Source organism: Rhinoraja longicauda, chromosome 8 (assembly GCF_053455715.1).
Source record: "Rhinoraja longicauda isolate Sanriku21f chromosome 8, sRhiLon1.1, whole genome shotgun sequence".
Taxonomy (NCBI): Eukaryota; Metazoa; Chordata; class Chondrichthyes; order Rajiformes; family Arhynchobatidae; genus Rhinoraja; species Rhinoraja longicauda.
The window spans coordinates 605,969-628,468 of NC_135960.1; the positions used below are offsets into that span (position 1 = coordinate 605,969).

General features: G+C 51.3%; 1 protein-coding gene and 1 long non-coding RNA gene across 3 annotated transcripts in view; one reads left to right on the plus strand and one right to left on the minus strand.

The window, feature by feature from the left end:
• LOC144596154 (uncharacterized) overlaps window positions 1-2,644 on the minus strand; it is a 15,971-nt gene extending 13,327 nt beyond the window's left edge. Inside the window, exon 1 of the long non-coding RNA XR_013547571.1 lies at window positions 2,577-2,644. This is a non-coding gene — a long non-coding RNA (uncharacterized LOC144596154). The remainder of the gene's footprint in view (window positions 1-2,576) is intronic.
• The window catches only part of LOC144595701 (C-X-C chemokine receptor type 2-like), a 350,033-nt gene that overhangs the window by 42,565 nt on the left and 284,968 nt on the right, over window positions 1-22,500 (plus strand). The window lies entirely within an intron of this gene.

Sequence of the window (22,500 nt, forward strand, 5' to 3'; positions counted from 1 at the left end):
CATTAGACCGGGCCGAAACACACGACTGCAGAGAGGACTAACAGAGTTACCGCAAGTCAAAGCCGAACAACTGTGTCGTTCTGTACACCTAGAGCCATCCCAGAAACAAAACAGCTATATCTAGACCAGACACAGAGTGCTGGAGTAACTCAGCGGGTCAGGCAGCATCTGTGGAGAGAAGGCTTCAGAACCGAAGAAGGGTCTCGACCTGAAACGTCACCCATTCCTTCTCCCTCCACAGATGCCTGCCTGACCCGCTGAGTTACTCCAGCACTCTGTGAAACGTCACCTATCCATGTTCTCCACAGATGCTGCCTGACCCGCTGGAATTACTCCAGCACTCTGTGTCTGTCCTCTGTCACCTGTGGTTGGGGGTAACTTTAGTTTAATTTGTAATGTTAGTCTAGTTAGCACTGTACTACCATTACTAGCCCACAACACACACTGTATTGCAGATGAATTAACCACTGCCACAGTGCAATAGTAGATTATCTAACCGAATCTGGACTTTATCACAGATAATGTGAATTCCATTAAAAATTATAGATGTTGAATACATCGCCTCTCCAATTTCCTCCAGCCAACATTTATCAGTTAGTCTTTTTAGACTTTAGAGATACAGCGCGGAACAGGCCCTTCGGCCCACCGAGTCCCTCCCGACCAGCGATCCCCGCACACTAACCACCTATCCCACACACACTAGGGACAATTTACATTTACACCAAGCCAATTAACCTACAAACCTGCACGTCTTTGGAGTGTGGGTAGAAACCGGAGCGCCCGCCGAGAAACCCACGCAGGTCACGGGGAGAACGTGCAAACTCCGTACAGACAGTGCCCGTAGTCGGGATGGAACCCGGGTCTCTGGCGCTGTGAGTGTAACCAGCAGCTTGGACAGGGGAAGGGTCCTCTCTGTGAACGAGGGTCCCAGGCTCCCAAGCTGGAGAGGGTGGGAGGGAGGGAGAGAGGGGAAGGTTTAGGGGGTGGGTCCCCATTAGAATCTATAGGGCGGTCACGGTGGCGCAGCGGGTAGAGCTGCTGCCTCACAGCGCCAGAGACCCGGGTTCCATCCCGACTACGGGCGCTGTCTGTACGGAGTTTGTACGTTCTCCCCGTGACCTGCGTGGATTTTCTCCGGGCGCTCCGGTTTTCCTCCACACTCCAAAGGACGTGCGGGTTTGTAGGTTAATTGGCTTCGGTCGAATAGTAAATTGTCCCCTGTGTGTGTGGGATAGTGTTAGTGTGCGAGGATCGCTGGTCGGCACGGACTCGGTGGGCCGAAGGGTCCTGTTTTCCCTGCTGTATCTCTACACTAAACAAGCCCAGTGATATTCAGGGGAGAGGGAGGTGTAGTTTAGTTCCACTCGTTCCACCTGCGTCAATCAATGCTCGTTAACGAGGAACTGCCAGATGCTGGTTTGTGAGAAAAGACGCAAAAATGCTGGAGTCCGAAGAAGGGTCTCGGCCCAAAACGTCACCTATCCATGTTCTCCACAGATGCTGCCTGACCCGCTTGAGTTACTCCAGCACTCTGTGTCTGTCTTCGTTGTTAGCTCTTTGTTGGGTGGAAAACGAGAATCGTCTGTGCGACTTGGGTGGGGGAGAGATAGAGAGAGAGAGAATGCTACTTAGAAACATAGAAAATAGGTGCAGGAGGAGGCCATTCGGCCCTTCGAGCCTGTACGCACCGCCATTCATTGTGATCATGGCTGACCGTCCACAATCAGTAACCCGTGCCTGCCTTCTCCCCATATCCCTTGATTCCACTAGCCCCTAGAGCTCTATCTAACTCTCGCTTAAATCCATCAGTGATTTGGCCTCCCACTGCCCTCTGTGGCAGAGAATTCCACACATTCACAACTCTCTCTCTCTCTCGAAGTTTTAGAGAGATCAATGTTCTTCATACTAGTGGCGGTGGAAGCTGCCCCGGACGACAGACAGAGAGAGAGAGACAGAGAGAGAGAGAGAGAGACAGAGAGAGAGAGAGAAACAGACAGAGAGAGAGACAGAGAGAGAGACAGAGAGAGAGACAGAGACAGACAGAGAGAGACAGAGAGAGACAGAGAGAGTGAGAGACTGAGATTGAGAGAGAGAGAGAGAGAGAGAGAGAGAGAGAGAGAGAGAGAGAGAGAGAATGAGATGGACAGACAGAGAGAGAGAGAGAGAGAGAGAGAGAGAGGAGAGACAGAGAGAGAGTTGTTAAAATATATATGTTATGTTCCACACTTAGGCAATATAATGATGTATCTTATCATGCCAATAAAGTATTTTTAAATTGAAATTGAAAATTGAGAGAGAGAGAGAGAGAGAGAGAGAGAGAGAGAGAGAGAGAGAGAGAGAGAAGAGAGGTACACCGAGAGAAAGAGAGAGACAGAGAGAGAGAGACAGAGAGTGACACAGAGAGGGAGACAGAGAGAGAGAGAGAGAGAGACAGAGAGTGACACAGAGAGGGAGACAGAGAAGAGAGAGAGACAGAGAGAGAGAGAGAGAGAGAGAGACAGAGAGAGAGACAGAGAGAGAGACAGAGAGAGAGAAAGAGAGAGACAGAGAGAGAGAGAGGCAGTGGCGTTACTCACCCCCATCATGCAGGACAGGCAGATCCATCTCACTCTCCCCCCTCGGCTCCTTGGAAGGTCGACAGTGATGAAAGACGGCAAGGGCAGTGATGGGGGCCGGGGTGGGGGCAATGTTGTGTCCCACCCCACCCCCAGGGTCCACAGCTCTGGCCCCCTGCGCTCTCTCTCCGCTCTCTCACACACACACACTCTCTCACTCTCTCTCTCCTCTCTCTCACACTCCCACAGTCTCACACTCACTCACACACTCACACACACACTCACACTCTCTCTCTCCTCTCTCCCCACACTCTCACTCTCCTCTCTCTCCTCTCTCTCTCCTCTCCTCTCCCTCTCTCAGCGCGGCAGCTCCAAGACTCTGCTGACAGACCAGTCCCTCCCCCCCTCTCTCTTCACTCTCCCTCTCTCAACCTCCCCTCTCTCTCTGCCCCCCTCTCTAACTCTCTCTTCCACTCTCCCTCTTTCAACCTCTCTCTGCCCCTCTCCCCTCTGCCTCTCTCCCCCTCTCTGCCCCCTCTCTCTCTCTCTCCCTCTCTCCCCTTCTCCCCCTCTCTCCCCCCCTCTCTGCCCCCTCTCTCTCTCTCCCTCTCTTCCACTCTCTCTCACACACAACACCCCCCCCTCTCACCTCTCCTCTTCTCTCTCCCCCTCTCTCCCCCCCTCTCTCTCCCCCCCCCTCTCTCTCCCCCCCTCTCTCTCCCCCCCTCTCTCTCCCTCTCTCCCCCCTCTCTCTCCCCCCTCTCTCTCCCCCCTCTCTCTCCCCCCCTCTCTCCTCCCCCCCTCTCTCTCCCCCCCTCTCTCCCCCCCCCTCTCTCCCCTCCTCTCCCCCTCTCTCTCCCCCTCTCTCTCCCCCTCTCTCTCCCCCCCTCTCTCTCCCCCTCTCTCCTCCCCCCTCTCTCCCCCCCCCTCTCTCTCCACACTCCCTCTTCCTCTCCGACTGCACCCGCTCAGTCCACAGGGCCGAGGGTGGAGGAACCGGGACACGAACCCACAGACACAGGATCACACAGCAAGTGGGAGAAACGGGTGTGTGTGTGTGTGTGTGTATATAATATGGTGTGTATATATATGTGTGTGTATGTGTGTTGTATGTTTAGTTTTACTTTAGTGTAGGTGTGTGTGAGAGACTGTGTAACTGTATGTGCATGAGTTAACGTGTGTGCAAATGTGTGTGTGTGTCTATCTGTGTTAGAGTTGTGTGTGGGTCAGTGTGTGTGTGGGTCAGTGTGTGTGGGTCAGTGTGTGTGTGGGTCAGTGTGTGTGTGGGTCAGTGTGTGTGTGGGTCAGTGTGTGTGTGGGTCAGTGTGTGTGTGGGTCAGTGTGTGTGTGGGTCAGTGTGTGTGTGGGTCAGTGTGTGTGTGGGTCAGTGTGTGTGTGGGTCAGTGTGTGTGTGGGTCAGTGTGTGTGTGGGTCAGTGTGTGTGGGTCAGTGTGTGTGGGTCAGTGTGTGTGTGTGAGTGTGTGTGTCTGTATGTCTCTCCCTCCCTCCCTCCCCTCCCTCTCTCTCCCTCCCTCTCTCTCCCTCCCTCTCTCTGACACACCAGTCCACCCACCCACCACCTCCAGTCTCCGAGCTGGGTTCATAGAAAAATAAACACCACATCCCTGGGGAAGTGGGGAGAGTGGAGAGAGGGAGAGGGAAAGGGAAAGGGAAGGGGGGGAGGGGGGAGGGGGGAGAGTAAGAGGAAGGGAGGGGAGAGGAGAGGGAGGGGGGGGAGGGGAGAGGGGGGGGGAGGAGGGGGGGGAGAGGGGAGGGGGGGGGGAGGGGAGAGGGGGGGGAGAGGGGGGGGAGGGGAGAGGGGGGGAGAGGGGGGGGAGGGAGGGGAGAGGGAGAGGGGGAGAGGGGGGGAGGGAAGGAGAGGGAGAGGGGAGGGAGAGGGGGAAGAGGGAAGGAAGGGAAGTGGGGGGAGAGGAGAGAGGGGGGTGAACGGAAGGGGGGAGAGGGAGAGGGGGAGTAAGGAGGGAGGGGGGAGTGGGGAAGGGAGGGGAGGAAAGGGAGGAGGGGAGAGGGGGAGAGGGAGGGAGGGAGAGTAAGAGGAAGGGGGAGAGGGAGGGGGAGAGAGAGGGGGGAGGGAGAGGGAGGGGGAAGAGGGGGGGTAGGGCTGGACAAAGCCACCCTCTAATAGAGATGCTGATCTGCTGGTGGTCAACCACAATTCTTCAAACAGATCCCATCCCCTCCCACACAAAGTCCCGGAAAAATAAAACATGTAGTTGATTGTTGGCGTGGGCAGTTTGCCAAAACGGTCAGCCCGTGTTAACCCTTTCACATCACAGTCGTCCATTCACTACAAACCCGCACGTCTTTGGGATGTGGGGGGAAACCGCCTCATTGGAGACCCTCGGACTATCCTTGATCGGACTTTGCCGGCTTTACCTTGCACTGAACGTTATTCCCTTACCCTGTATCTGTACACTGTGGACGGCTCGATTGTAATCACGTATTGTCTTTCTTCCGCTGACTGGTTAGCGCGCAACACAAGCTGTTCACTGTACCTCGGTACACGGGACAATAAACTACACTGAAATACCACCACTACCCGACACACAACGAGGAATAGTTTTACACTTTACAGAGGGGCGATTAACCCACAAACCTGCACGTCTTTGGAGTGTGGGAGGAAACCGGAGCGCCCGGAGAAAACCCACGCAGGTCACGGGAGAACTTGCAAACTCCGTACAGACAGCGCCCGTAGTCGGGATGGAACCCGGGTCTCTGGCGCCGTGAGGCAGCAGCTCTACCCGCTGCACCACAGTGCTGTATACTTTAGAGATACTGCGTGGAAACAGGCCCTTCGGCCCATCGAGTACATCCCAACCAGCGATCCCTGCACACTAACACTATCCTACACACACTAGGGATAATTTACATTTACAGAAGCCAATTAACCCACAAACCTGCACGTCTTCGGAGTGCGGGAGGAAACCGGAGCGCCCGGAGAAAACTCACGCAGGTCACGGGGAGAACGTACAAACTCCGTACAGACGGCGCCTGTAGTCGGGATGGAACCCGGGTCTCCGGCGCTGTGAGGCAGCAGCTCTACCCGCTGCGCCTCGTAAACTAAAGTGAAATACTTTCTCTTGTGGGTTTTTTGTTCATTGAGAGTTTATAGCAGTTTCTGTCATCTTGCTGGTCAGGATAATGTTAATGTAACAGACCAGCACACTGGCAGTTCTGCAGTCAAACGCAGGGCAGGCTCGGTCAGGACATGAACTTCCGACTCTGACAGCAGAGTGAAGTGGGCGGGATCGGAATTCCCAAGTCTGGCAATTTTCCCTAATTCCCAGTCTGAGCAGGGAGGGCCGTCACGGTGGCGCAGCGGGTAGAGCTGCTGCCTCACAGCGCCAGAGACCCGGGTTCCATCCCAACTACGGGCGCTGTCTGTACGGAGTTTGTACGTTCTCCCCGTGACCTGTGTGGGTTTTATTCGGGTGCTCCGGTTTCCTCCCACACTCCAAAGACGTGCGGGTTTGTGGGTTAATTGGCTTCAGTAAAATTGTAAATTGTCCCCTAGTGTGTGTAGGATAGTGTTAGTGTGCGGGGATCGCTGGTCGGCGCGGACATGGTGGGCCGAAGGGCCTGTTCCGAGCAGTATCTTAAAAAACCTGTAACATGTCTGAAGAAGGGTCTCAACCCGAAACGTCACCTATCCATGTTCTCCACAGATGCTGCCTGACCCGCTGAGTTACTCCAGCACTCTGTGAAACTCACCTATCCATGTTCTCCACAGATGCTGCCTGACCCGCTGAGTGACTCATAAGTGATAGGAGCAGAATTAGGCCATTCGGCCCCTCAAATCTACCCTGCCATTCAATCAGGATAGTGTTAATGTGTGGGGATCGCTGGTTGGCGTGGACTCGGTGGCTAAAGGCTAGAGGCAGGAAACATGTTCCCAATGTTGGGGGAGTCCAGACCTAGAGGTCACAGTTTATGAATAAGGGGTCGGCCATTTAGGACTGAGATGAGGAAAAACAACTTCACCCAGAGAGTTGTGAATCTGTGGAATTCTCTGCCACAGAAGGCAGTGGAGAGAGTTAGATAGAGCTCCAGGGGCTAACGGAATCAAGGGGTATGGGGAGAAGGCAGGAACGGGGTACTGATTGTGGATGATCAGCCATGATCACATTGAATGGTGGTGCTGGCTCGAAGGGCCGAATGGCCTATTCCTGCAACTATTGTCTATGTTTCTATGTTTCAATAGACAATAGATGCAGGAGGAGGCCATTCTGCCCTTCGAGCCAGCACCGCCATTCAATGTGATCATGGCTGATCATCCACAATCAGTACCCCGTTCCTGCCTTCTCCCCATACCCCCTGACTCCGCTATCTTTAAGAGCTCTATCCAACTCTCTCTTGAAAGCATCCAGAGAATTGGCCTCCACTGCCTTCTGAGGCAGAGAATTCCACAGATTCACAACTCTCTGACTGAAAAATCTTTTCCTCATCTCCGTTCTAAATGGCCTACCCCTTATTCTTAAACTGTGGCCCCTGGTTCTGGACTCCCCCAACATTGGGAACATGTTTCCTGCCTCTAACGTGTCCAACCCATTTAATAATCTTATACGTTTCGATAAGAACCCCTCTCATCCTTCTAAATTCCAGTGTATACAAGCCTAGTCGCTCCAGTCTTTCAACATATGACATTCCGGGAATTAACCTAATAAACCTACGCTGCACGCCCTCAATAGCAAGAATATCCTTCCTCAAATTTGGAGACCAAAACTGCACACAGTAGTACTCCAGGTGCGGTCTCACTAGGGCCCTGTACAACTGCAGAAGGACCTCTTTGCTCCTGTACTCAACTCCCCTTGTTATGAAGGCCAACATGCCATTGGCTTTCTTCACTGCCTGCTGTACCTGCATGCTTCCTTTCAGTGACTGATGAGCTGAACTTTCAACGCTGTATCTCGAAGCTAAAAATTAAACAAAGCCACAGGTCTCACAAAGGACAGAGGGTCAGGAGGTTAATGGCTTGACGTGATCTTTCCAGGCTCCCCGGTAACTTGTTCTCTTAACGTGGCCATTGTTTGGAACACAATCAAGGGTGTTGGAAATGATTGTGGCTGGCCAATCTCCAGTGAGTGTGGCCGGCCTTGTTATCCCCTCTCTCTCTGCAGTCCTGGGCTCCCACTGAGCGTGGGACTGGCAGCTGAGTGTGGGACTACAGCGTCCAGACCTACAGTTTCAGGGCCAACACTGTCCGGGCCTACACTGTCCGGGCCTACACTGTCCAGACCTACACTGTCCGGGCCTACACTGTCCAGACCTACACTGTCCGGGCCTACACTGTCCAGACCTACACTGTCCAGACCTACACTGTCCAGACCTACACTGTCCGGGCCTACACTGTCCAGACCGACACTGTCCGGGCCTACACTGTCCGGACCTACACTGTCCAGACCTACACTGTCCGGACCTACACTGTCCAGACCTACACTGTCCGGGCCTACACTGTCCAGACCTACACTGTCCGGGCCTACACTGTCCAGACCTACACTGTCCGGGCCTACACTGTCCAGAACTACACTGTCCGGGCTTACACTGTCCGGAACAAAACTGTCCGGGCCTACAATGTCCGGACCTTCACTCTCCGGGCCTACACTGTCCGTGCCTAAAGTGTCCAGACCTACAGTGTCCAGACCTACACTGTCCTGGCCTACACTGTCCGGGCCTACACTGTCCGGGCCTACACTGTCCTGACCTACACTGTCCGGGCCTACACTGTCCGGACCTACACTCTCCGGGCCTACACTGTCCGGGCCTACAGTGTCCAGACCTACAGTGTCCAGACCTACACTGTCCTGGCCTACACTGTCTGGGCCTACACTGTCCGGGCCTACACTGTCCTGACCTACACTGTCCGGGCCTATAGCGTCCGGGCCTACAGCGCTCCTCCCGGGCCTATTAGGGGACAAGGGCAGTAAATCAATTTAGCCCAAAATACGGGATGTCCCGGCTAATAAGGGACAGTTGGGCAACCCTAGTTGGGCGGCACGGTGGTGCAGTGGGTAGAGCTGCTGTCTCACAGTGCCAGAGATCCGGTTTCTTGTAAGTGTTTCGACCGCAAGAGAACAAAGAGGAAGCTGATTGAACTTTATTACCTTCCATCACAGTGAGGAATAGAAACATAGACAATAGGTACAGGAGTAGGCCACTCGGCCCTTCGAGCCAGCACCACTATTCATTGTGATCATGGCTGATCATCCACAATCAGTACCCTGTTCCTGCCTTCTCCCCATATCCCCTGATTCCGTTCGCCCTAAGAGCTAAATCTAACTCTCTCTTGAAAACATCCAGTGAATCGACCTCCACTGCCTTCTGTGGCAGAGAATTCCACAGATTCACAACTCTCTGGGTGAAAATGTTTTTCCTCATCTCAGTTCTAAATGGCCGACCCCTTTATTCTTAAACTGTGCCCCCTGGTTCTGGACTCCCCCAACATTGGGAACATTTTTCCTGCCTCTAACGTGTCCAACCCGTTTAATAATCTTATACGTTTCGATAAGATCCCCTCTCATCCTTCTAAATTCCAGTGTATACAAGCCTAGTCGCTCCAGTCTCTCACCATATGACATTCCGGGAATTAACCTAGTAAACCTACGCTGCACGCCCTCAATAGCAAGAATATCCTTCCTCAAATTTGGAGACCAAAACTGCACACAGTACTCCAGGTGCGGTCTCACTAGGGCCCTGTACAACTGCAGAAGGACCTCTTTGCTCCTATACTCAACTCCTCTTGTTATGAAGGCCAACATTCCATTGGCTTTCTTCACTGCCTGCTGTACCTGCATGCTTCTTTTCAGTGACTGATGCACTAGGACACCCAGATCTCGTTGTATGTCCTCTTTTCCCAACTTGACACCATTCAGATAATACTCTGCCTTCCTATTCCGCCAGTCCTAAATGGCCTCCCCTTTATAAATGACCCCTGGTTCTGGACTCCCCCAACATCAGGAACATGTTTCGTGCAATACATGATTACAATCGAGCCGTCTGTCCACAGAGCACAGATACATGATAAGGGAATATTGTTTAGTGCAAGGTAGAGCCAGCAAAGTCTGATCATAGATAGTCAGAGCATCACCAGAGATGTAGGCAGTAGTTCAGCACTGCTCTCTGTTTGGGTCTTTCCGCTGACCGGTTAGCACGCAACAAAAGCGTTTAACTGTACCTCGGTACACGGGACAATAAACTACACTGAACTGAAACACAGGCAGGGAGGTAACAACTTCATTATATCTGAGTACAGAAGTTGGGAGGTCACGTTGCAGTTGTACAATACGTTGGTGAGGCCGCATTTAGAGTATTGTGTTCAGTTCTGGGCACCGTGTTATAGGAAAGATGATGTCAAGCTGGAAAGAGTTCAAAGGAGATTCACGAGGATGTTGCCAGGACTAGAGGGTGTGAGCTACAGGGAGAGGTTGAGCAGGCTGGGTCTCTATTCCATGGAGCGCAGGAGGATGAGGGGAGATCTTATAGAGGTGTACAAAATCATGAGAAGAATAGATCGGGTAGACGCACAGAGTCTCTTGCCCAGAGTAGGGGAATCGAGGACCAGAGGACATAGGTTCAAGGTGAAGGGGAAAAGATTTAATAGGAACCTGAGGGGTAACTTTTCCACACAGAGGGTGGTGGGTGTATGGAACGAGCTGCCGGAGGAGGTAGTTGAGGCTGGGACTATCCCAATTTTTAAGAAACAGTTAGACAGGTACATGGATAGGACAGGTTTGGAGGGATATGGGCCAAATGCGGGCAGGTGGGACTAATGTAGATGCGACATTGCTGGCCGGTGTGGGCAGGTTGGGCCGAAGGGCCTGTTTCCACACTGTATCACTGTGTGAAGGACCTGTTTCCACACTGTATCACTGTATGAAGGGCCTGTTTCCACACTGTATCACTGTATGAAGGGCCTGTTTCCACACTGTATCACTGTGTGAAGGGCCTGTTTCCACACTGTATCACTGTGTGAAGGGCCTGTTTCCACACTGTATCACTGTATGAAGGGCTGTACCACTCCGTCTGTAATGATGGCCGGTGTGTCTGGGCGCTGGGGGAAGGGTAGGTCTTTGCGGAGTGTGACTGAGTGGGATTGAGTTATGTTCGCTGTCACGGTCAGTATGGGGTGGCTGAGCTAAAGACAATGGTCACGGCACAATCTAAGTAGACAGGCCGGCCTGACCTATTATCAACCCACTGCCATCCCCAACTGTATCCTTAATTAAAAAGAGGCGTTCAGCTTTCAGGGGGTCTTTGACGAGGGGGGATTATTGACGACTAAATGAAATCTCAGAGAACATTAGCGGGCGGCCGGGCACATCCGTCTTGTGGGGCGCTGGCATTTTTCTTGAGCTTCGCTGGTGTCTTGTCCAGTGAGGTTGACGTAAGGTCACCAGTCATAGGAGCAGAATTAGGCCATTCGGCCCTTCAACCACGGCCTCAGAATTAAAGGACGTTCCTTTAGGAAGGAGATGAGGAGGAATTTCTTCAGCCAGAGGGTGGTGAATCTGTGGGATTCTTTGCCACAGACGGCTGTGGAGGCCACAAGTCAGTGGGTATTTTTAAGGCAGAGATAGATAGATTGTTGATCAGTGCGGGTGTCAGGGGTTATGGGGAGAAGGGAGGAGAATGGATCTGATGGAAACGTATACAATTATGAAAGGACTGGACAAGCTAGATGCAGGGAAAATGTTCCCAATGTTGGGGGAGTCCAGAACCAGGGGCCACAGTCTTAGAATAAAGGGGAGGCCATTTAAAACTGAGGTGAGAAGAAACTTTTTCACCCAGAGAGTTGTGAATTTGTGGAATTCTCTGCCACAGAGGGCAATGGAGGCCGATTCACTGGATAAATTTAAAAGAGAGTTGGATAGAGCTCGAGGGACTAGTGGAATCAAGGGATATGGGGAGAAGGCAGGCACGGGTTACTGATTGTGGATGATCAGCCATGATCACAATGAATGGCGGTACTGGCTCGAATGGCCGAATGGACTCCTCCTGCACCTATTTTCTATGTTTCTATGTTTCTAAGCGGGTTAGGAGGGAGAGATAGATCAGCCATGATTGAATGGCGGCATAGGCTTGATGGGCCGAATGGCCTAATTCTGCTCCTATCACTTATGATCTTATGACTTTGATTGTTTTATCTGCAAAGATTGCGGGAAGATTTGATCGGGTCGGCACAGAGGGGCAGTGGTACAGACTCAGTGGGCCGAAGGGCTTGTTTCTGAGTTGTATCTCTAAACTCAAGTGCTGGAGTAACTCAGTGGCTCAGTCATCATCCTGGGTCAGGGATATTATGAGGGATTGGGGTTTAGTTTAGTTTAGTTTAGAGATAAAGCGCGGATACAGGCCCTTCGGCCCACCGAGTCCGCACCGACCCGAATGGCGGGACTGTCGTATGTTGAAAGGCTGGAGCGACTAGGCTTGTATACACTGGAATTTAGAAGGATGAGAGGAGATCCTATCGAAATGTATAAGATTATTAAGGGGTTGGACGCGTTCGAGGCAGGAAACATGTTCCCAATGTTGGGGGAGTCCAGAACCAGGGGCCACAGTTTAAGAATAAGGGGTCGGCCATTTAGAACGGAGATGAGGAAAAACATTTTCAGTCAGAGAGTTGTGAATCTGTGGAATTCTCTGCCTCAGAAGGCAGTGGAGGCCAATTCTCTGAATGCATTCAAGAGAGAGCTAGATAGAGCTCTTAAGGATAGCAGAGTCAGGGGGTATGGGGAGAAGGCAGGAACGGGGTACTGATTGAGAATGATCTGACTGATTGAGAATGATCTGCCATGATCACATTGAATGGTGGTGCTGGCTCGAAGGGCCGAATGGCCTCCTCCTGCACCTATTGTCTATTGTCTATTGTCTATTGTCCTGCGATCCCCGCACACTAACACTATCCCACACTGGGGATAATTTACAATTATACCAAGTATACAAACCCAAGCCAATCAACCTACAAACCTGTACGTCTTTGGAGTGTGGGAGGAAACCGGAGCGCCCGGAGAAAACCCACGCAGGTCACGGGGAGAGCGTACAAACCCCGTACAGACAGCACCCGTAGTCGGGATTGAACCCGGGTCTCCGGCGCTGCATTCGCTGTAAGGCAGCAACTCTACCGCTGTGCCACCGTGACCGCCCTAACCCCAGGGTTTTTAGGGATGAAATGAGGAATTGCATTTTGGGAAGTCTAGCATGGGCAGGACCTACACAGTGAATGAGAGGACTCTGGGGAGTGTTGACGAGCAGAGGCATCTAGGAGTGCAGGTACATGGTTCCTTGAAGATTAAGTGGCAGGTAGATCGGGTGGTCAGAAATGCTTTTGGCACCTTGGCTTTCATCAGTCAGAGTATTGAGTGTAGAAGTAGTGAGGTCACGTTGCAGTTGTATGAGACGTTGGTGAGACCGCATTTAGAATATTGTGTTCAGTTCTGGGCACCATGTTGCAGGAAAGATGTTGTCAAGCTGGAAAGAGTTCAGAGGAGATTCACGAGGATATTGCCAGGACTAGAGGGTGTGAGCTACAAGGAGAGGTTGAGCAGGCTGGGTCTCTATTCCTTGGAGCGCAGGAGGATGAGGGGTGATCTTATAGAGGTGTACAAAATCATGAGAGGAATAGATCGGGTAGACGCACAGAGTCTCTTGCCCAGAGTAGGGGAATTGAGGACCAGAGGACATAGGTTCAAGGTGAAGGGAAAAAAAATTAATGGGAATCTGAGGGGTAACTTTTTCACACAGAGGGTGGTGGGTGTATGGAACGAGCTGCCGGAGGAGGTAGTTGAGGCTGGGACTATCTCAATGTTTAAGAAACAGTTAGACAGGTACATGGATAGGACAGGTTTGGAGGAATATGGACCAAACGCAGGCAAGTGGGACTAGGGTAGATGGGACACTGTTGGCCGGTGTGGACATTGTTGTACTTTGTGGTCCGGTGGCTGTTGTACCTTTGTTATGACTCTGGACGGACCACGAGTACACGTGTTTAAAAGGTTATAATGCTGGAGCTTAAATCCAGGCTGTTTATTCTGTGGCCACCTGGAACCAGAGTGGCCACCTAATCACCTCAATCTCTTATATAGACATTACTACACAGGGAAACAAAGTAGTCCTTGTGATACAACAAAGTAGTCCTTGCAGTATCACAACATCCCCCTTGTTTTATAAACAAGGCATTCATAGCGAGGGGATTTGAGTATAGGAGCAGGGAGGTTCTGCTGCAGTTGTACAGGGCATTGGTGAGACCACACCTTTAGTATTGCGTACAGTTTTGGTCTCTTAATCTGAGGAAAGACATTCTTGCCATAGAGGGAGTACAGAGAAGGTTCACCAGATTGATTCCTGGGATGGCTGGACTTTCATATGAAGAAAGACTGGATAGACTCGGCTTGTACTCGCTGGAATATAGAAGATTGAGGGGGGATCTTATAGAAACTTACAAAATTCTTAAGGGGTTGGACAGGCTAGATGCAGGAAGATTGTTCCCGATGTTGGGGAAGTCCAGAACAAGGGGTCACAATTTAAGGATAAGGGGGAAGTCTTTTAGGACCGAGATGAGAACGTTTTTTTTCACACAGAGAGTGGTGAATCTGTGGAATTCTCTGCCACAGAAGGTAGTTGAGGCCAGTTCATTGGCTATATTTAAGAGGGAGTTAGATGTGGCCCTTGTGGCTAAAGGGATCAGGGGGTATGGAGAGAAGGCAGGTATGGGATACTGAGTTGGATGATCAGCCATGATCATATTGAATGGCGGTGCAGGCTCGAAGGGCCGAATGGCCTACTCCTACACCTATTTTCTATGTTTCTATGTTTCTATGTTTCTATGTAACAACAAACTCTAAACACAAATGTTTTTGATAAACACCATAAAACAGTAACGAATATCAACGGTAACGTGCAGGTTTCTTACTAGCACGTCCTGAACGTGTCACATAATCCTATCATCATTACGTGCCGGTCGTTCCTCCTCTTCACATTGGGTCTCATGCCTGTTGCTGTCTGGAGGGATGCAGTGGGGGCCGACACCTGGCTTCTCCAGTGGAGGAAGATCTCTCAACTGCACTCGATTCCTCCTTAATCGATGTCCATTCGGTGTCTCAATGATGTAAGACCTTGACTGGGGTTCGTCACAGATCGATCTCATTTCTGCAGGAATCCAGACATGAGTCGCTTGATCCACAACCCGGACCTTCTGTCCAATGTGTAATGGTGTCAAGTCTTGTCTGTTGACCGAATTGTCAAAATGTGCCTTCATACTCTGCTTGCGCTCTTCAAGTTGCTCAAAGTTCCTCTGCCCTTCGTATGCCTTGTTCATGTCAAGGTTCGTGGGGAGAGGTGTCCGAATCTGTCTTCCAAACATCATCTCTGCCGGTGACGGTAACTTGGAATCAATCGGCGTAGTACGCAAGTTGAGTAAAGCTGCTGCTACACTCTGTCCCGTTGTCAAGAACTTCTTGATGACAGATTTCACCGTTCGTACCATTCTCTCAACCAGCCCATTCGACTGAGGGAACCTAGGTGAGGACATCGTATGGGTGATTCCCCATCGCCTGCACATGGACTTGAATGGTTCTCCAACAAATTGTGGGCCGTTGTCGGAGATGATTTCCGTCGGTGCTCCTAGGAGGCCAAATGTTGCAGTCACCATATTAGCAACCATGGCACTCTTGGTGCTTGTCAGCTTATGCACCACCGGAAACTTGGAATGGTAATCTACCATGACAAGATATTGTATATTGTCAAGTTCAAACATATCCATTGCTATTTTGGTCCAAGGTGTGACCGGTATCTCATGTGGTACTTTCATGTTGTACTTTGTGGTCCGGTGTCTGTTGTACCTTTGTTATGACTCTGGACGGACCACGAGTACACGTGTTTAAAAGGTTATAATGCTGGAGCTTAAATCCAGGCTGTTTATTCTGTGGCCACCTGGAACCAGAGTGGCCACCTAATCACCTCATTCTCTTATATAGACATTACTACACAGGCAAACAAAGTAGTCCTTGTGATACTTGGGTTGGCAGGACTTTCATATGAAGAAAGACTGGATAGACTCGGCTTGTACTCGCTGGAATTTAGAAGATTGAGGGGGGATCTTATAGAAACGTACAAAATTCTTAAGGGGTTGGACAGGCTAGATGGGGGAAGATTGTTCCCGATGTTGGGGAAGCCCAGAACAAGGGGGTCACAGTTTAAGGATAAGGGGGAAGTCTTTGGGGACCGAGATGAGAACTTTTTTTTCACACAGAGAGTGGTGAATCTGTGGAATTCTCTGCCACAGAAGGTAGTTGAGGCCAGTTCATTGGCTATATTTAAGAGGGAGTTAGATGTGGCCCTTGTGGCTAAAGGGATCAGGGGGTATGGAGAGAAGGCAGGTACGGGATACTGAGTTGGATGATCAGCCATGATCATATTGAATGGCGGTGCTGGCTCAAAGGGCCGAATGGCCTACTCCTGCACCTATTTTCTATGTTTCTGTTTCTAAAGTAGTCCTTGCAGTATCACAACAGGCATGTTGGGCCGAGGGGCCTGTTTCCACACTGTGTCACTCTATCAGCTAGAGAGAGAGGTTGGGGTTTCATGTAACTTCAGATGTGGTGCCAGAGGCTGGAGGGAAGACTGCAGAACTGTCCAACCAAGCAGATTAAATTAATGACGTTCCCAAGGACGACTTCATCAAGACAATGATGAAGATGAATCCATTAGCAGCGGTGTAGCGTGATCAATGGGTATTGACGAGCAGTAATTAAACCGCGAGCCGGTGGCAGCTTGAAGCAAAGATTAAACCGTTCCTGAGAAAGCAGCCACTTACCTCAATCGTCCAATGATTAGCTTTCAGCTGTGGAGATACAGCGCTCAAAACAGGCCCTTCGGCCCGTCACGTCCAGGCTGGCCAGCGATCACACCGTGAAACGTATACAAGTGTGAAAAATAGAACTCCAATTATACCTCGGCAAGGCCAGCAGCCCAGACCATCACACAAACTAACCTCCCTCCCACCGCCTCCATCTACACCTCACGCTGCCTCGGCAAGGCCAGCAGCATCATCAAGGACCAGTCTCACCCCGGCCACTCCCTCTTCTCCCCTCTCCCATCGGGCAAGAGGTACAGAAGTGTGAAAACGCACACCTCCAGATTCAAGGGCAGTTTCTTCCCGGCTGTTATCAGGCAACTGAACCGTCCTCTCACCAACTAGAGAGCGGTCCTGACCTCCCATCTACCTCATTGGAGACCCTCGGACTATCCTTGATCGGACTTTGCCGGCTTTACCTTGCACTGAACGTTATTCCCTTACCCTGTATCTGTACACTGTGGACGGCTCGATTGTAATCATGTATTGTCTTTCCGCTGACTGGTTAGCGCGCAACACAAGCTGTTCACTGTATCTCGGTACACGGGACAATGAACAGAACTGAAAAAACTACCACTATCCTACACACTACAATTTACAGAGGACAATTAACCTACAAACCTGCACGTCTTTGGAGTGCGGGAGGAAACCGGAGAGAGTTGTGGATGTAGCCCAGCCCATCACACACACCACACCCCCCACCATTGTAGATGTAGCCCACACACACCACACACCACACCCCCCACCATTATGGATGTAGCCCACCCCATCACACACACCACACCCCCCACCATTGTAGATGTAGCCCACCCCATCACACACACCACACCCCCCACCATTGTAGATGTAGCCCACACACACCACACACCGCACCCCCCACCATTGTAGATGTAGCCCAGCCCATCCCACACACCACACCCCCCACCATTGTAGATGTAGCCCAGCCCATCCCACACACCACACTCCCCACCATTATGGATGTAGCCCACACACACACACACCACACCCCCCACCATTATGGATGTAGCCCACCCCATCACACATACCACACTCCCCACCATCGACTCCATCTACACTTCACGTTGCCTCGGGAAAGCAGCCGCCATGATCCCAGCCGTGTCCGTGTCCGTGTCCGTGTCCCACCCCGGTCATTCCCTCTTCTCCTCGCTCCCGCCCGGCAGAAGGTACAGAAGCTTGAAAGCGCGAACCACCAGACTCACGAACAGCTTCTTCCCCAGAGTTCAGTTTGATTTAGTTCAGTTCAGTTTAGTTTTGTGATACAGCATGAAAGCAGGCCCTTCGGCCCATCGAGTCTGCACCGACCAGCGATCACCCCGTACACGAACACTATCCCACACACTAAGTGCAATTTACCATTTTACTGGAGCTAATTCAATTACAAACCCGCACGTCTTTGGAAACCGGAGCACCCGGAGAAAACCCACGCAGGTCACGGGGAGAACATGCAAACTCCGTACAGACAGCACCCGTAGTCGGGATGGAACCCGAGCGGTAGAGTTGCCGCCTTACAGCTCCGGGTCTCTGGCGCCGTGAGGCAGCAGCTCTACCTGCTGCACCACTGAGTCGGTTTATTGCTGGTTTCTTATTGTTTACCCATTCTACTTGTTTCTAGGTTCTACCATCAACACCATCATCTCATCCAAACTCATCTCCAAACTCTGGGACCATTAGATGTTAGAGATAGAGCGTGAAAACAGGCCCTTCAGCACATTGATGGTCACAGAGTGCTGGAGTAACTCAGCGGGTCAGGCAGCATCTGTGGAGAACATGGATAGGTGACGTTTCACAGAGTGCTGGAGTAACTCAGCGGGTCAGGCAGCATCTGTGGAGAACATGGATAGGTGACGTTTCACAGAGTGCTGGAGTAACTCAGCGGGTCAGGCAGCATCTGTGGAGAACATGGATAGGTGACGTTTCACAGAGTGCTGGAGTAACCCAGTGAGTCAGTCAGCATTCCTGTAATTTATCTGTGTGTTTTTGCGTTTACAACCTTGTTTAATTGCAGCAAATAAGAGTTTATTTGTGCCATTTCCAGAACATATGATACACTCCCTGACTCTGGGCTCAACATCCAAGGACGTACACGCCACTGGAGATAAATGGGTCTACTGTGGATAGGGTGAGCAGCTTTAAATACCTGGGAGTCCGCATCACAGAGGATCTGACATGGACAACGCACATTGCCACACTGGTGGGTAAGGCAAAGCAGCGCCTTTACCACCTTAGACAGCTGAGGAAATTCAGAGTGTCTCTGAGGATCCTTCATTGCTTCTACTCTGGGGCTGTAGAGAGCATCTTGTCCGGCAACATTACAGTCTGGTTTGGGAACAGCTCTGCCCAGGACAGGATGGCCCTGCAGAGAGTAGTGCGTTCGGCAGAACGCACCATGGGAACTACACTCGTCCCCCTGCAGGACCTATACATCAGGAGGTGCAGATCCAGAGCAAGCAAGATTATGGGGGACCCCTGCCACCCCAGCAACGGACTGTTCCAGATGCATCTTATCGAAACGTATAAGATTATTAAGGGGTTGGACACGTTAGAGGCAGGAAACATGTTCCCAATGTTGGGGGAGTCCAGAACAAGGGGCCACAGTTTAAGAATAAGGGGTAGGCCATTTAGAGGAAAAACTTTTTCAGTCAGAAAGTTGTGAATCTGTGGAATTCTCTGCCTCAGAAGGCAGTGGAGGCCAATTCTCTGAACGCATTCAAGAGAGAGCTAGATAGAGCTCTTAAGGATAGCGGAGTCAGGGGGTATGGGGAGAAAGCAGGAACAGGGTACTGATTGTGGATGATCAGCCATGATCACATCGAATGGCGGTGCCGGCTCGAAGGGCCGAATGGCCTCCTCCTGCACCTATTTTCTATGTCCATGTTTCTTCCACGGATGCTGCCTGACCTGCTGAGTTTCTCCAGCACTTTGTGTTTTGTTCGGGATTCAGTAGGTATTGATCGTGGTTTAGGCAGCAACTCTACCGCTGTGCCACCGTGCCACCCGGTACATTATTCCCTTTATTCTGTGTCTGTACACTGTGGACAGCACGACTGTAATCGTGTTTATTCTTCCCACTGGCTGTTTGCTGCGGTATTTTTTCCCCAGTGCCCTGTTTGCAGGAATCAATCAGCTGCCTCTTTGAGTTAAGATCAGGGACTTTCCTTTGCACACGTCCCGTTTCCTTACAGACAGCTCACAGATACTTGGATTTGGATTTAGGGCGGTCACGGTGGCACAGCGGTAGAGTTGCCGCCTTACAGCAAATGCAGCGCCAGAGACCCTGGGTCCATCCCGACTACGGGCGCTGTCTGTACGGAGTTTGCACGTTCTCCCCGTGACCTGCGTGGGTTTTCTCCGGGCTCTCCGGTTTCCTCCCACAATCCAAAGACGTGCAGGTTTGTAGGTTAATTGGCTTGGTGTAAATGTTAAACTTGTCCCTAGTGCGTGTAGGATAGTGTTAGTGTGCGGGGATCGCTGGTCGACGCGGACTCGGTGGGCCGAAGGGCCTGTTTCCACGCTGTATCTGTGAACTAAGCTAAACTAAATGTTTCGTTTGGACATGCAGCGTGGAAACAGGCCCTTCGGCCCATCGAGTCCGCGCCGACCAGCGATCGCCCGTCCACACCAGTTCTGTGTTCTCCCAATTTCTCATCCACTCCCTGCACACTGGGGGGCAACTTACAGAGGGGCCGATTAACCCACAAACCTGCACGTGTTTGGAGTGTGGGAGGAAACCGGAGCGCCCGGAGAAAACCCACGCAGGTCACGGGGAGAACGTGCAAACTCCGTACAGACAGCACCCGTAGTAGGGATGGAACCCGGGTCTCTGGCGCCGTGAGGCAGCAGCTCTACCTGCTGCACCACTGAGTCGGTTTATTGCTGGTTTCTTATTGTTTACCCATTCTACTTGTTTCTAGGTTCTACCATCAACACCATCATCTCATCCAAACTCATCTCCAAACTCTGGGACCATTAGATGTTAGAGATAGAGCGTGAAAACAGGCCCTTCAGCACATTGATGGTCACAGAGTGCTGGAGTAACTCAGCGGGTCAGGCAGCATCTGTGGAGAACATGGGATAGGTGACGTTTCACAGAGTGCTGGAGTAACTCAGCGGGTCAGGCAGCATCTGTGGAGAACGTGGATAGGTGACGTTTCACAGAGTGCTGGAGTTACTCAGCGGGTCAGGCAGCATCTGTGGAGAACATGGATAGGTGACGTTTCAGAGAGTGCTGGAGTTACTCAGCGGGTCAGGCAGCATCTGTGGAGAACATGGATAGGTGACGTTTCACAGAGTGCTGGAGTAACTCAGCGGGTCAGGCAGCATTCCTGTAATTTATCTGTGTGTTTTTGCGTTTACAACCTTGTTTAATTGCAGCAAATAAGAGTTTATTTGTGCCATTTCCAGAACATATGATACACTCCCTGACTCTGGGCTCAACATCCAAGGATGTACACGCCACTGGAGATAGATGGGTCTACTGTGGATAGGGTGAGCAGCTTTAAATACCTGGGAGTCCGTACACACGCACAGACAAACACAAATGCACACACGCACACACACACACACACATACACACTCACACGCACACTCACACATACGCACACACATGCACACACGGACACACGCACCCATGCACACACGGACACACACACACATGCACACACACACATGCACACATGCACAGACACACATGCACACACACGCACACATGCACACACGCAAACACGCACACACGCACACATGCACACACACACACACACACACACACACACACACACACACACACACACACACGCAAACACACACACACACACACACACACACACACACACACACACACACATACTTAGACAGCGCCCGTAGTCGGGATGGAACCGGGGTCTCTGTCTCTGTGAGGCAGCAGCTCTACCCGCTGCACCACCGTGCCGAGATCCTTCGAGCTGTTCAGGATGAGTGACGTGACCAGGCGCAGCGGGCAGTGCTGATGCCTCACAGCACTGGGGGGGTCGAGGAATGCTGAGGGGTTTAACGATCAAATCAGTTTATTATGGATCATTCTTATGAGGAAAGAATGGCTCGTGTTCACTGGAATGTAGAAGGATGAGAGGGGGTCTTATAGCAACATATGCAATTCTTAAGGGATTGCACAGACAAGATGCAGGAAACATGTTCCCGATGTTGGGGGAGTCCAGAACCAGGGGCCTCAGTTTAAGAATAAGGGGTCGGCCATTTAGGACTGAGATGCAGAAAAACGTCTTCACCCAGAGAGTTGTGAATCTGTGGAATTCTCTGCCTCAGAGGGCAGTGGAGGCCGATTCACTGGATGTTTTCAAGAGAGAGCTAGATAGAGCTCTTAAGGATAGCGGAGTCAGGGGGTATGGGGAGAAGGCAGGAACGGGGTACTAATTGAGAATGATCAGCCATGATCACAATGAATGGCGGTGCTGGCTCGAAGGGCCGAATGGCCTCCTCCTGCACCTATTTTCTATGTTTAGAGTGAGGACAGACTGCACAGAGAATTCCCCAGATTCAGCCCATCTCAGCCAGCCCCTAATACATAGAAACATAGGTGCAGGAGGAGGCCATTCGGCCCTTCGAACCAGCACCGCCATTCAATATGATCATGGCTGATCATTCTCAATCAGTACCCCATTCCTGCTTTCTCCCCATACCCCCTGACTCCATTAGCCCTAAGAGCTAAATCTAACTCTCACTTGAAAACATCCAGTGGAATTGGCCTCCACTGCCTTCTGAGGCAGAGAATTCCACAGATTCACAACTCTCTGGGTGAAAAAGTTTTCCTCATCTCAGTTCTAAATGGCCGACCCCTTTATTCTTAGACTGTGGCCCCTGGTTCTGGACTCCCCCAACATTGGGAACATGTTTCCTGCATCGAGCTTGTCCAATCCTCATCTGAGATTTTTATCCCTGACCCAAAGCTTTCACACAAAATGAATGAAAGTGACTTTATTCGACGCAAGGTGATCTCAGAATAATTTATAGAGGCTTTTAGCGCTACGGCAGGTCACGTGTTTCCGATATATTTCTCTCAATTAGCCTGTG